Consider the following 16337-nt stretch of genomic DNA (forward strand, 5'->3'; position numbering starts at 1 on the left):
AAAAAAAAAAAAAAAAAAAAATAATTTCCCAGGAATACTCAACAAACTTATACCTCTGTAATTTGAGCACTCACGTTTATCCCCTTTGCCTTTGTACAATGGCACTATGCAGGCATTCCGCCAATCCTCAGGCACCTTACCATGAGTCATACATACATTAAATAACCTTACCAACCAGTCAACAACACAGTCACCCCCTTTTTTTAATAAATTCCACTGCAACACCATTCAAACCTGCCGCCTTGCCGGCTTTCATCTTCCGCAAAGTTTTTACTACCTCTTCTCTGTTTACCAAATCATTTTCCCTAACCCTCTCACTTTGCACACCACCTTGACCACAACACCCTACATCTGCCACTCTGTCACCAAACACATTCAACAAACCTTTAAAATACTCTCTCCATCTCCTTCCCACATCACCACTACTTGTTATCACCTCCCCATTAGCCCCCTTCAATGAAGTTCCCATTTGTTCCCTTGTCTTACGCACTTTATTTACCTCCTTCCAAAGCGTCTTTTTATTCTCCCTAAAATTTAATGATACTCTCTCACCCCAACTCTCATTTGCCCTCTTTTTCACCTCTTGCACGTTTCTCTGAACCTCCTGCCTCTTTCTCTTATACATCTCCCAGTCATTTGCATTATTTCCCTGCAAAAATTGTCCAAATGCCTCTCTCATCTCTTTCACTAATAATCTTACTTCTTCATCCCACCACTCACTACCCTTTCTAATCTGCCCACCTCCCACACTTCTCATTAGGGACTAGGGGAGAAAGAATACGTCCCACGTATTCCCCAAGTGTCGTAGAAGGCAACTAAAGGAGGTGGGAGTGGGGGGCTGGAAACCCTCCTCTCCTTGTATTTTACTTTCTAAAAAGGGAAACTGAAGAAGGAGTCATGCAGGTAGTGCTCATCCTCCTTGGATGTAACCAAGATGAGAAAAAAGGAGAAATAGGTAGTATATTTGAGGAATGAAACCTGGATGTTTTGGCTCTGAGTAAAACAAAGCTCGAGGGTAAAGGGGAAGGGTGGTCTGGGAAGGTTTTGGGAGTAAAGTCAGGGGTTCGTGAGAGGACAAGAGCAAAGGAAGTATTGGCACTCCTTCTGAAGCAGGAGTTGTGGGAGTATGTGATAGAATGTAAGAGAGTATACTATAGATTGATATGGATAAAACTGAAAGTGGATGGAGAGAGATGGGTGATTATTGGTGCCTATGCACCTGGTCATGAGAGGAAAGATCATTAGAGGCAAGTGTTTTGGGAGCAGCTGAGTGACTTTGTTAGCAGCTTTGATGCACGAGACTGGGTTATAGTGATGGGTGATTTGAATGCAAAGGTGAGTAATGTGGCAGTTGAGGGTATAAATGGTGTACATGGGGTGTTCAGATGTTCAGTGTTGTAAATGGAAATGGTGAAGAGCTTGTGGATTTGTGTGCTGAAAAAGGACTGGTGATTGCGAATACCTGGTTTAAAAAGAGATATACATAAGTATACATATGCGAGTCAGAGAGATGGCCAGAGGGCATTACTGGATTATGTGTTAATTGATAGGCGTGTAGAAGAGAGACTTTTGGATGTTAATGTGCTGAGAGGGTCAGCTGTAGGGATGTCTGATCATTGTCTTGTGGAGGCGAAGGTGAAGATTTGTATAAGTTTTCAGAAGAATGTTGGGAAGAAGAGAGTGGTGAGAGTAAGTGAGCTTGGAAAGGAGATTTGTGTGAGGAAGTACCAGGAGAGATTGAGTGCAGAATGTAAAAAGGTGAGAGCAAATGATGTAAGGGGAGTGGGGGAGGAATGGGATGTATTTAGGGAAGCAGTGTTGGCATGTGCAAAAGATGCATGTGGTATGAGAAAGGTGGGAGGTGGGCAGATTAGAAAGGGGAGTGAATGGTGTGATGAAGAAGTGAGATTGTTAGTGAAAGAGAGGAGAGAGGCATTTAGACAATTTTTGCAGGAAAATAGTGCAAATGACTAGGAGATGTATAAAAGAAAGTGGCAGGAGGTTAAGACAAAGGTGCAAGAGGTGAAAAAGAGGGCAAATGAAAGTTGGGGTGAGAGAGTATCATTGAATTTTAGGGAGAATAAAAAGATGTTTTGGGAGGAGGTAAATGAAGTGCGTAAGACAAGAGAACAAATGGGAACATCGGTGAAGGGGCAAATTGGGAGGTGATAACAAGTAGTGATGAAGTGATAAGGAGATGGAGTGAATATTTTGAAGGTAGAGAGGCAGATATTAGGTGTTTTGTTTTGGATGATGTACGAAGTGAAAAGGTTAGGGAGAATGGTTTGGTGAACAGAGAAGAGGTACTGAAAGCTTTGTGGAAGATGAAAGCTGGCAAGGCAGCAGGTTTGAATGGTACAGTTGAATTTATAAAAGAAAAAGGGGGTGACTGTGTTATTGATTGGTTTGTAAGGATATTCAATGTATGTATGGGTCATGTTGAAGTGCCTGAGGATTGGCGGAATGCATGCATAGGGCCATTGTACAAAGGCAAAGGTAATAAAGGTGAGTGTTCAAATTACAGAGGTATAAGTTTGTTGAGTATTCCTGGTAAATTATATGGGAGGGTATTGATTGAGGGGGTGAAGGCATGTACAGAGCATCAGATTGGGGAAGAGCAGTGTGGTTTCAGAAATGGCAGAGGATGTGGGAATCAGGTGTTTGCTTTGAAGAAAGTATGTGAGAAATACTTGGAAATCAGATGGATTTGTATGTAGCATTTATGGATCTGGAGAAAGCATATGGTAGGGTGAATAGAGATGCTTTATGGAAGGTTTTAAGAGTATATGGTGTGGGAGGTAAGTTGCTAGAAGCAGTGAAAAGTTTTTACAGTACGTCAACCCCGATATACCACATCATTCCAATTCACTCTATTCCTTGTATGCCTTTCATCCTCCTGCATGTTTAGGCCGTGATTGCTCAAAATCTTTTTCACTCCATCTTTCCACCTCCAATTTGGTCTCCCACTTCTCGTTCCCTCCACCTCTGACACATATATCCTCTTTGTCAATCTTTCCTTACTCATTCTCTCCATGTGACCAGACCATTTCAAAATACCCTCTTCTGCTCTCTCAACCACACTCTTTTTATTACCACACATTTCTCTTACCCTTTCATTACTTACTCGATCAAACCACCTCACACCACATATTGTCCTCAAACATCTCATTTCCAACACATCCACCCTCCTCTGCACAACTCTATCTATAGCCCACGCCTTGCAACCATGTAACATTGTTGGAACCACTATTCCTTCAAACATACCCACTTTTGCTTTCAGAGGTAATGCTCTTGCCTTCCAAACATTTTTCAACGCTCCCAGAACTTTCGCCCCCTCCCCCACCCTGGGACTCACTTCTGCTCCCATGGTTCCATCCGCTGCCAAATCCACTCCCAGATATCTAAAAAAAATTCACTTCCTCCTGTTTTTCTCCACTCAAACTTACCTCCCAGTTGACTTGTCCCTCAACCTTGCTGTACCTAATAACCTTGCTCCTATTCACATTTACTCTCAGCTTTTTTCTTTCACACACTACCAGTCTCAGTCACCAACTTCTGCAGTTTCTCACCCGAATCAGCCACCAGCGCTGTATCATCAGCGAACAGCAACTGACTCACTTCCCAAGCTCTCTCATCCACAACAGACTGCATACTTGCCCCTTTCTCCAAAATTCTTGCATTCACCTCCCTAACAACCCCATCCATAAACAAATTAAACAACCATGGAGACCACGCACCCTTGCCGCAAACCAACATTCACTGAGAACCAGTCACTTTCCTCTCTTCCTACTCGTACACATGCCTTACATCCTCACTAAAAACTTTTCACTGCTTCTAACAACTTGCCTCCCACACCATATATTCTTAATGTCTTCCACAGAGCATCTCTATCAACTCTATCATATGCCTTCTCCAGATCCATAAATGCTACATTTAAATCCATTTGCTTTTCTAAGTATTTCTCACATACATTCTTAAAAGCAAACACCTGATCCACACATCCTCTACCACTGCTGAAACCACATTGCTCTTCCCCAATCTGATGCTCTGTACATGCCTTCACCCTCTCAATCAATACCCTCCCATATAATTTCCCAGGAATACTCAACAGACTTATACCTCTGTATACTTAGTTGCTTTCTCCTGCATTATCGAGGTAGCGCAAGGAAACAGACAAAGGATGGCCCAACCCACCCACATACACATGTATATACATAAATGCCTACACACACGCATATACATACCTATACATTTCAGTGTATACTTACATATACATACACAGACATATATACACATGTACATATCCATACTTGCTGCCTTCATCCATTCCTGTTGCCACCCTGCCACACATGAAATGGCATCTTCCTTCCCCCATGCACATGCGAGGTAGCACTAGGAAAAGACATCAAAGGCCACATTCGTTCACACTCAGTCTCTAGCTGTCATGTGTAATGCACCGAAGCCACAGCTCCCTTTCCACATCCAGGCCCCGCAAAACTTTCCATGGTTTATCCCGGATGCTTCACATGCCCTTGGAGATAGGTGAGATAGAATACTTCCTGAGTATTCCTTGGATGTTGTAGAATGCAACTAAAGGGGGTGGGAAGCTGGGGGCTGGTAAGCCAACCCTCCCTGTACTATATCTTTTAAAAAAAAATGGCACAGAAGAAGGAGTCAAGTGGGGATTGCTCATCATTCTTCAAGGCTCAATCTTGGGTGTCTTAATGTGTATGAATATAACCAAGAGGAGAAGAAGGGAGAGATATGCAGTTTATTTGACGATAAGAACCTGGATGTTCTATTTCTGAGGGGAAACAAAGCTAAAGGGGAAGAATGAAGAATGGCTCCAGGAATCTCCCAGGGGTAAAGTCAGGGATTAGTGTTAGGGCAAGAGCCAAAGAAGGGGCTAGCACTGTGCTGCAGTTTTGGGAATTTTTGAAAGAGTGCAAGGGAGTGAGTCCCAGACTGATTTAGGCAAAAATGAAAGTGGATTATGAGAGGTTGGAGATTATTAGTGTCTGTGCACCTTGAAATGGAGGACTCAGAGGAAGAGAGGAGAGGAGTGAGTGTTTTAGCAATTTTGGTGCCAGGGGATCTGGTTTTAGTGATGGGTGATTTGAATGTGAGAGTACATAATGTGCCATTTGAGTGTATAGATATAATTAAGGGCACGAGGCCTCAGTGATCTGAATGAGATTTTTGAACATCTTATCGATTTGTGAACTGTTGGAGGACTGGTTACTGGGAATACCTGGTTTTAAAAGAGGGATATACATAAGCATATGTGGGTGAGTAAGGGTGACAGACTGTGGGCCCATTTGGATAATGTATTAAATGATGGGCATACAAAGGAGAAACTCTAGGATATGAATGTGCTGAGAAGGTTATCAGGTGGGAAAACTCACCCTTACTTGATGGCGAGGGTGATGGTTTGTAAAGGCTTTAGGAAATGAGGAAAGGATGTGGGTTAGAAGGGGATGGTGAAAGTGAATGAATTTGGAAAAGTTTACATGTAGAGATACCAGGAGAGATAAAGTGTATAATGGCAAAAGATGAGAGAAAATGAAGCAAGGGAAAGGAATGTGAGGTATTCAGGGAAGGGCTGCTTATATGTGTGAGAGAAGTGTGTGGCATATGGAAGGTGGTAGGTCAACAGATGAGAAAGAATAGTGAGTGTATGAATGAGGTGGTTAAGTTGCTTGTGAAAGTGAAAAAGGGAGGTATATGGGTATTTTTAGGAGGGAATGAGTGCAGATGATGGGGAGATGTACAAGAAAAAGTAGTAGGAGCTGAAAAAAGAGAGCAAATGATAGTTGGGATGAGAAAGTATTGGTAAATTTCAGGGAGAATAACAAAATGTTTTGGAAGGAGGTTGATAGTCAGGAGAAAGAGAACAAATGGGAACATTGGTAAAAATGGTAAATGGAGAAGTGGTAATGTGTAGAAATGAGATGAAGATATGATGTGAGTATTTGAAGCATTGTTGAATGTGTTCAGTACTAAGGATGGCAGAGAGTGGATGTTTTGAATGTGGAGGTACATAAAATGGGAGAGTTATGGCAAATAGTTTGGTGAAAAGAGAAGAGGTAGGGAAAGCTCTGTGTAAGATGAAATTCAGCAAAGTGGCTGCATTGGGTGTGATTGCAGTTGAATTTCTCAAGAAAGGGGGTGACTGTGTGTTAACTGTTTAGTTACGATTTTCAGTGTATGAATGGCCTATAGTAAGGTGCTTAAGGATTGATGGAATACCCGCATAGTGCCATTATTTATAGGTAATAGGAATGAAAGTGAATGTTAGAATTACAGAGGAGTAAGTGTCTTGAGGGTAGCAGCCACGTTGTTTGGGAGATTGGTGATTGAGAGGGTGATGGCATGTACAGAGCTTCAGGTTGAAGAAGAACAGTGTGGCTTTAGGAGTTGTAGAGCATACGTAGATCATTTGTTTGTTTTGAAAAGTACTTTGAGAAGCAGGAGTTGTATGTAGCATTTATGGATCTGGAGAAAATGTATGATAGGCCTGATAGAGATGCTATATGGATGGTGTTACAAATGTATGGTATTGGAGGAAAGCTGATTAAAATAGTGAGTTCTTGTCAAGATAGAGTGGTGTGTATGCAAGGAGGAAGAGAGGAGTGTGTATAGTTCCAGGTGAAGATAGACCTGCAGCAGGGGTGTGTGATTTCACCATTTACTATGTGATTTGTGTATGGATAGGGTGTTAAGGGAAGTTAATGAAAGGGACTTCATGTTAGTATCAGGTATGCAGTAAATTTGGTGTGTGCTGGCTTGGGAAGTGAGTTATATGTTTTTTGCCAGTAACACAGTGTTGGGGCTGATTTAAGGGAGAAACTGCAAAAGCTGATGTCAGAGTTTGGCAGTGTTTGAAAGGAGAGTTGAGAGTAATTGTGAATAAAAGCAAAATTATTTGGTTTAGCAATGGGGAAAGATAGATTATTTTGAGTTTGAAGTGAGAAAACCAGGAGGAAGAAAGGTATTTTAGATACCTGAGAGTAAACATGGTAGTGAATGGAACCATGAGAGCTCATGTTAGCTGTAGGGTGGGTGAGGGAGTTAAGGTCCTTGTGAATTGAGGAGTGTGTTGAAAGTGAGGTCATTGTTAGTGAGGGCAAAGATTGGCATAGTTGTTGGTATAGTAGTCCTGATGGCATTGTATAGATGCAAGATGGGACTATAGACAAGAAGTACTGATGAAGGTGAATCACTTGAAAATGAAGTGCTTAAGGACAATATGTAGTGTGAAGAGGGTTGATTTAGTAAGAAATGATACATAAGGGAGAGTTTTGGTAATAAGAAGAATATGGGTGAGAAAGCTGAAGAGGGTGTAATGCAATTGTTTAGACACATAGAGAGGATGAATAAGATATTGATGAAGAGGGTATATGTGTCACAGGTTAAGGGTGCAAGGATAAAGAGAAGACTGATTTGGAGATGGATAAATTGAATGGAAAAGGTTTCGAGTACTCTGGGCCTGAACATGCAGGAGGTTGTAAGGTGTGCAGGGAATAAAGTGAATTGGAACCATGGGTCAGTTAGGGGGTGACATGCTGTCAGTGGACTGAACCAGGACATATAACTTGGTAAGGGGAAACCATGGAAAGTTTGTGGGGCCTGGTTGTAGATAGGGGGCTGTAAGTAACAGCTTGAGAGTAGGTGTAAGTGAATGAAGGCAATTCTGTATCTGTTCATGGTGCTACCTTGCTAACATGGGAAACTGCATATAACTATAAAGAGAATAACATAATGCTATTGAAGTACCAGGGGAATAATCTTGATCAATATAAAATCACTGTAAAAACATTTTATGGCCTTTGAATTAGCTCAGGGACAACAAGAAAGAAATTACTGTGCTCTACCTACCTTTCTGCTCTTCCTTAAAGTCTTTGTCATTGCTTCATTGAGGCACTTACTAGGAGTGAAGCAAACACTCAAAAGTTCCCATAATGTAAATCTTGTAATTTAAAGTATTATTGCTTGATAAGTGATAGTTCTTAATTACTAAGGCTTGAAACTTGATTTAGATATATTGCTACTGAAAATTCAAGGAGAGAAAGCTAGTACAAAACAAAAAATTTTTGGAGCAGAGAGTGGACATTCAGATGTTGTATGGCTGGATTTAGAGTGGTTGCTTTGATTATACGAAACATAGATCAAAATGGCAAATAATTGTAATGGATTGTATTTTTACTAGGTATTGATATTTGGTGCAAAATTCAACCTAGGTATGCCAGTTTTAGTCACTTTTACATTTAGCACAGTTTTGACTACTATTCAGTAAAGAATATAACTTATTAATAAACCCCATTTTTACATTGCAGTGAGCTTGCACCAGGCTTCCATGTCACAGTTACACTCCAAGGGCTAGAAACTGGTGTGTAGCATACACCCTTGTGGGCAAAAACATAGTGCCCTCTCCTCCTTTCTCTTAATCTTCTTCTCTTCTTCTATCCATATGATCTACTTGTTGCGTGCTATGTATTTGTAAAAGAATCACTTGATCTTCAAATCAGTGACCTGAATTCTGTAGGTTTATAATCAGAATCATTTACTAGTCATGACATTTGCTGATGTTGAATTCTTACAATGACATTCGAACATTACAAAAATCAAAACAACGAATAGTACCCCTATTTAGATATTTTCTGTCGTCTTGCCTTTGATGTAAAAAGTTTTCAGGTAATGCACAAGGAATTCAGACCAGTGATTGTGATCTGTAGTTATAGTATGTTATGGATGAAATGTAGTTAGAAGTGTTGATTTTGTCTTAGGAAAAGAAGTTATGTTTGAGAGTGCTCCATCGCTGGACTCTGACAAAGGGACAATATCCCAGCCTTAAGATTTGCAGTTGTGTTTTGTCATGAAAAGAAGTCTTATTTCTTCATGATCAAATCGTATTACTTCATAATCACAATGTGTTTTCAGCTTGTGTCATAGAGCTGAACTGATGCTTAGTATCTAGAAAATACAAAGTGATTATTTCAGATATGTAGATGTTAGGACAGTTGTTATCTTCACTTGATTTCAGTATACTTTTGTGTGAAGTCTCAACTTCTACTGTAAGAAAAGAAACTCTGTATTATGTTAGATATTATTGTTGTTATCTATATGCTGTTGCTCTTGCACTGACTTGATGTAAGGTACCTTTCTCTCTGACTAAACTACAGCTGTACAGGATTGTCAGTTTAATTTTTTAGATGCTTTTAGTTTTATATTAAATGTGAATAGCTTTGTATTAATGATGTGGTATGCAGAAGCTTTAGTAAATCTCTAGATGGTTTTGCTTATATACTTAGGTTGAATATATTGAAAATCTTGCCTTACATTTGCATTACAAGCATCATGGAAATGTACACCCATATACTTTCAGACATTGTATATTGCGACATTCATGTAGAACATAATGGGAAGAGTAATTGTAAGGAAGATTGAAAAAGTGATAATGATATAATATCCTTCAAAGAATTTTTGTGAATCAGAACAAATAAAACAATGAAAACAAATATTACAGTGAAAGAACAGTTTGGATTGTTCCAGAAGCAACAAATCATATACATCTCAGAAATGTCAAAGTTCTAATAATGAAGATTCCATAACAAAGAAATGGACTGGGAGAGTTTAAAATCTCATAGAGATAGTCACAGAGACAATTATTTGGAGCATATACAGGAAAATTTCCTGTTTCAGCATGTTGCCAAGCACACTAGAATTGGAGTTGCTAATGAAACATCATTGCTACTAGCTCCTATTTTTATACATAGTAGCATAGGAATTGGAGTTACTAATGAAACATCATTGCTACTAGCTCCTATTTTTATACATAGTAGCATAGAAATTAAAAATATTAGAAATGATACACCATTAGGAAACAGTCATCATGTGGTGCTCAAATTTGATCACTTAATTCATAAGGGATACACCATTTTGAAACAGTGATTCTGTAGTGTTTGAGCTTGATTACATGATAAATAAGGACATAAAGAGATCAGAGAAAATCACAGATTTTTTGGTTCAAAGTAGGTACTTTCAGTGCCATTCTCAGACCTTTAATTCCCAGTGCAGAGTAAAAGAAGAATTCACTGGGATAAACAGGGGGATATCTGAGCCTAATTTTCACACACACACACACACACACACACACACACACACACACACACACACACACACACACACACACACACTCACAAAAAAATATAATCACCCATCAGAAAACAAGCTGCAAGATCTGTTTGAGTAGAACTTTGGAGTAGACACTTTACCCAACCTGTTGCTGGATTCTCACCTTGGGAGAGTATTTAAGGAGACCAACTGTCTGCTTGCAGATAATATTAAGATAGCATTCAAGTTCATGGATAAGTAATTATTTTGCAGTCTGTTGACATCATACATAAGGCCTAAACTAGAACTTGCTTCTCATGTTTAGTTGCTGCACCTCAAGAAGCAAAGAGAGCATTCAGGGAAAGTCCTAAGGAAAGCAACAGAGGTGGTGCCAGAAATAAGAGAGCTGAGTTACAGGAAAAGACTAGAATGTAGATATTTTCCCACTTTGTAAGAGAGAAGAATGAGGAGTGACCTTATCACAACCTTTGAGCTTTTAAAAAAAGCTGATTGATGATGTAGAACAGACAGAGGACATGTTGTGAAAATAAGCAATAGACTTTTTTAAAAAGTTGAAGTTCTTTTTTTAGTATAAGAATGGTGGATGAATGGAATAGTGACTGAAGACATATTTGATGTAGAAAACACAAAAATTTAAGAAATTGTATGATAGAGAATGTTTAAGAGATGGAACCCTACAAGTGTAAAACTCCCTCCCCATACAGTACAAATAGGTGATAACATACATGTAAAGCTTCCTCCCTATATGTAGAAATAAGTAAAAACAGACACACACTCATGCAAAGAAGTCAAGTTCCTTATAAGTCAAGAAGTAGCAGAGAATGGAATTAGAGTTGAAACCAGTGTATAAACACTTGGTTGAATAGTATATATACTTTGATGCAAGGATGATTACAAAGCAATCAACCACGAAGAAAATAGTTAAAGTTGAAAGTAATTGTGCAGCAATCTTTCAGAATTGTTGCATTCATTTGTAATACCCTTGAAGGTACCTTACATTTATTGTCAATGTTGTTATTGTACAGTATGATATTACATGATTGAAAGTTATTGCTCTTAATGTACATTATGGATGAAAGTTCTTGGAGCTCTGACTTGCAGCTTTTTAAGAGTCTCCTTTGTGATGCAGCCTTTTAGGGTGTTCCCATATGCTTATTTTGGTGTTTCTGTGGTACATATCCATTGTTGAAATGAAGAGATTGGTGGTTGATGTGGGGCATTTCCTATTTTGTGACACACACACAAACACACAGAATATATGTAAATGTGTATATGTATATTAAGTAAAATGAAAGCTATTGTCATCCATGATATGTAAGAGTAAAATGAATGGACAACAGTCATGGAAATAATAGAACTACATTTATAAAGTAAAATTGCACCACAGATAGGCTTCTCTTTATGGGACCAACTTATGTTTGAATATCAAAGTCTTGATAACCTCTCCATAATTTAGAATGCTTGAGCGCTTTCTTCAGGTAACATATTGCATAACTTATTGTATCTGATTTTCACAGATGTTTGAGGCACATTAAAGCTTGTGAATATGTCATTATTATTACTGTTATTATTGTTATTATTATTATTATTATTATTATTATTATTATTGTTACAATTTTTTTTTTTTTTTTTTTTTCCGGTCTCCCGCGTTTGCGAGATAGCGCAAGGAAACAGACGAAAGAAATAGCCCAACCCACCACCATACACAATGTACACACACCCCGCCCACACACGCAAATATACATACCTATACATCTCAATGTACACATATATATACACACACAGACACATACATATATACCCATGCACACAATTCACACTGTCTGCCCCTATTCATTCCCATCGCCACCTTGCCACACATGGAATACCATCCCCCTCCCCCCTCATGTGTGCGAGGTAGCACTAGGAAAAGACAACAAAGGCCCCATTCGTTCACACTCAGTCTCCAGCTGTCACGCAATAATGCCCGAAACCACAGCTCCCTTTCCACATCCAGGCCCCACACAACTTTCCATGGTTTACCCCAGACGCTTCACATGCCCTGATTCAATCCACTGACAGCACGTCAACCCCGGTATACCACATCGATCCAATTCACTCTATTCCTTGCCCTCCTTTCACCCTCCTGCATGTTCAGGCCCCGATCACACAAAATCTTTTTCACTCCATCTTTCCACCTCCAATTTGGTCTCCCACTTCTCCTCGTTCCCTCCACCTCCGACACATATATCCTCTTGGTCAATCTTTCCTCACTCATTCTCTCCATGTGCCCAAACCATTTCAAAACACCCTCTTCTGCTCTCTCAACCATGCTCTTTTTATTTCCACACATCTCTCTTACCCTTACATTACTTACTCGATCAAACCACCTCACACCACACATTGTCCTCAAACATCTCATTTCCAGCACATCCACCCTCCTGCGCACAACTCTATCCATAGCCCACGCCTCGCAACCATACAACATTGTTGGAACCACTATTCCTTCAAACATACCCATTTTTGCTTTCAGAGATAATGTTCTCGACTTCCACACATTCTTCAAGGCTCCCAGGATTTTCGCCCCCTCCCCCACCCTATGATTCACTTCCGCTTCCATGGTTCCATCCGCTGCCAGAGCCACTCCCAGATATCTAAAACACTTTACTTCCTCCAGTTTTTCTCCATTCAAACTTACCTCCCAATTGACTTGACCCTCAACCCTACTGTACCTAATAACCTTGCTCTTATTCACATTTACTCTTAACTTTCTTCTTTCACACACTTTACCAAACTCAGTCACCAGCTTTTGCAGTTTCTCACATGAATCAGCCACCAGCACTGTATCATCAGCGAACAACTGACTCACTTCCCAAGCTCTCTCATCCACAACAGACTCATACTTGCCCCTCTTTCCAAAACTCTTGCATTCACCTCCCTAACAACCCCATCCATAAACAAATTAAACAACCATGGAGACATCACACACCCCTGCCGCAAACCTACATTCATTGAGAACCAATCACTTTCCTCTCTTTCTACACGTACACATGCCTTACATCCTCGATAAAAACTTTACACTGCTTCTAACAACTTGCCTCCCACACCATATATATGCTTAATACCTTCCACAGAGCATCTCTATCAACTCTATCATATGCCTTCTCCAGATCCATAAATGCTACATACAAATCCATTAGCTTTTCTAAGTATTTCTCACATACATTCTTCAAAGCAAACACCTGATCCACACATCCTCTACCACTTCTGAAACCACACTGCTCTTCCCCAATCTGATGCTCTGTGCATGCCTTCACCCTCTCAATCAATACCCTCCCATATAATTTCCCAGGAATACTCAACAAACTTATACCTCTGAAATTTGAGCACTCACTCTTATCCCCTTTGCCTTTGTACAATGGCACTATGCACGCATTCTGCCAATCCTCAGGCACCTCACCATGAGTCATACATACATTAAATAACCTTATCAACCAGTCAACAATACAGTCACCCCCTTTTTTAATAAATTCCACTGCAATACCATCCAAACCTGCTGCCTTGCCGGCTTTCATCTTCCGCAAAGCTTTTACTACCTCTTCTCTGTTTACCAAATCATTTTCCCTAACCCTCTCACTTTGCACACCACCTCGACCAAAACACCCTATATCTGCCACTCTATCATCAAACACATTCAACAAACCTTCAAAATACTCACTCCATCTCTTTCTCACATCACCACTACTTGTTATCACCTCCCCATTTGCGCCCTTCACTGAAGTTCCCATTTGCTCCCTTGTCTTATGCACTTTATTTACCTCCTTCCAGAACATCTTTTTATTCTCCCTAAAATTTAATGATACTCTCTCACCCCAACTCTCATTTGCCCTCTTTTTCACCTCTTGCACCTTTCTCTTGACCTCCTGTCTCTTTCTTTTATACATCTCCCACTCAATTGCATTTTTTCCCTGCAAAAATCGTCCAAATGCCTCTCTCTTCTCTTTCACTAATAATCTTACTTCTTCATCCCACCACTCACTACCCTTTCTAATCAACCCACCTCCCACTCTTCTCATGCCACAAGCATCTTTTGCACAATCCATCACTGATTCCCTAAATACATCCCATTCCTCCCCCACTCCCCTTACTTCCATTGTTCTCACCTTTTTCCATTCTGTACTCAGTCTCTCCTGGTACTTCCTCACACAAGTCTCCTTCCCAAGCTCACTTACTCTCACCACCCTCTTCACCCCAACATTCACTCTTCTTTTCTGAAAACCCATACAAATCTTCACCTCAGCCTCCACAAGATAATGATCAGACGTCCCTCCAGTTGCACCTCTCAGCACATTAACATCCAAAAGTCTCTCTTTCGTGCGCCTGTCAATTAACACGTAATCCAATAACGCTCTCTGGCCGTCTCTCCTACTTACATACGTATACTTATGTATATCTCGCTTTTTAAACCAGGTATTCCCAATCACCAGTCCTTTTTCAGCACATAAATCTACAAGCTCTTCACCATTTCCATTTACAACAGTGAACACCCCATGTATACCAATTATTCCCTCAACTGCCACATAACTCACCTTTGCATTCAAATCACCCATCACTATAACCTGGTCTTGTGCATCAAAACCACTAACACACTCATTCAGCTGCTCCCAAAACACTTGCCTCTCATGATCTTTCTTCTGATGCCCAGGTGCATATGCACCAATAATCACCCATCTCTCTCCATCAACTTTCAGTTTTACCCATATTAATCGAGAATTTACTTTCTTACATTCTATCACATAGTCCCACAACTCCTGTTTCAGGAGTACTGCTACTCCTTCTCATGCTCTTGTCCTCTCACTAACCCCTGACTTTACTCCCAAGACATTGCCAAACCACTCTTCCCCTTTACCCTTGAGCTTTGTTTCACTCAGAGCCAAAACATCCAGGTTCCTTTCCTCAAACATACTACCTATATATATATATATATCCCTGGGGATAGGGGTGAAAGAATACTTCCCATGCATTCCTCGCGTGTCGTAGAAGGCGACTAGAGGGGACGGGAGCGGGGGGCCAGAAATCCTCCCCTCCTTTTATTTTTTAACTTTCTAAAATAGGAAACAGAAGAAGGAGTCACGCGGTGAGTGCTCATCCTCCTCGAAGGCTCAGACTGGGGTGTCTAAATGTGTGTGGATGTAACCAAGATGTGAAAAAAGGAGAGATAGGTAGTATGTTTGAGGAAAGGAACCTGGATGTTTTGGCTCTGAGTGAAACAAAGCTCAAGGGTAAAGGGGAAGAGTGGTTTGGCAATGTCTTGGGAGTAAAGTCAGGGGTTAGTGAGAGGACAAGAGCATGAGAAGGAGTAGCAGTACTCCTGAAACAGGAGTTGTGGGACTATGTGATAGAATGTAAGAAAGTAAATTCTCGATTAATATGGGTAAAACTGAAAGTTGATGGAGAGAGATGGGTGATTATTGGTGCATATGCACCTGGGCATCAGAAGAAAGATCATGAGAGGCAAGTGTTTTGGGAGCAGCTGAATGAGTGTGTTAGTGGTTTTGATGCACAAGACCAGGTTATAGTGATGGGTGATTTGAATGCAAAGGTGAGTTATGTGGCAGTTGAGGGAATAATTGGTATACATGGGGTGTTCACTGTTGTAAATGGAAATGGTGAAGAGCTTGTAGATTTATGTGCTGAAAAAGGACTGGTGATTGGGAATACCTGGTTTAAAAAGCGAGATATACATAAGTATACGTATGTAAGTAGGAGAGACGGCCAGAGAGTGTTATTGGATTATGTGTTAATTGACAGGCGCACGAAAGAGAGACTTTTGGATGTTAATGTGCTGAGAGGTGCAACTGGAGGGATGTCTGATCATTATCTTGTGGAGGCTAAGGTGAAGATTTGTATGGGTTTTCAGAAAAGAAGAGTGAATGTTGGGGTGAAGAGGGTGGTGAGAGTAAGTAAGATTGGGAAGGAGACTTGTGTGAGGAAGTACCAGGAGAGACTGAGTACAGAATGGAAAAAGGTGAGAACAATGAAAGTAAGGGGAGTGGGGGAGGAATGGGATGTATTTAGGGAATCAGTGATGGATTGCGCAAAAGATGCTTGTGGCATGAGAAGAGTGGGAGGTGGGTTGATTAGAAAGGGTAGTGAGTGGTGGGATGAAGAAGTAAGATTATTAGTGAAAGAGAAGAGAGAGGCATTTGGACGATTTTTGCAGG

General features: G+C 40.4%; 1 protein-coding gene across 23 annotated transcripts in view; it reads left to right on the forward strand.

The window, feature by feature from the left end:
* Nucleotides 1–16337, forward strand: part of LOC139765081 (phosphatidylinositol 4-phosphate 5-kinase type-1 alpha-like) — a 372175-nt gene that overhangs the window by 314894 nt on the left and 40944 nt on the right. For 3 of the 23 annotated variants that reach the window (XR_011716566.1, XR_011716567.1, XR_011716568.1), the window contains one exon: nucleotides 8337–8389. The exons of the other annotated variants lie outside the window; for them this stretch is intronic. The gene's annotated coding sequence lies outside the window, so the exon portion shown is untranslated. The remainder of the gene's footprint in view (nucleotides 1–8336; nucleotides 8390–16337) is intronic. 23 annotated transcript variants of the gene reach the window in all.

This window comes from Panulirus ornatus, chromosome 52, assembly GCF_036320965.1.
Source record: "Panulirus ornatus isolate Po-2019 chromosome 52, ASM3632096v1, whole genome shotgun sequence".
NCBI classification, from domain to species: Eukaryota; Metazoa; Arthropoda; class Malacostraca; order Decapoda; family Palinuridae; genus Panulirus; species Panulirus ornatus.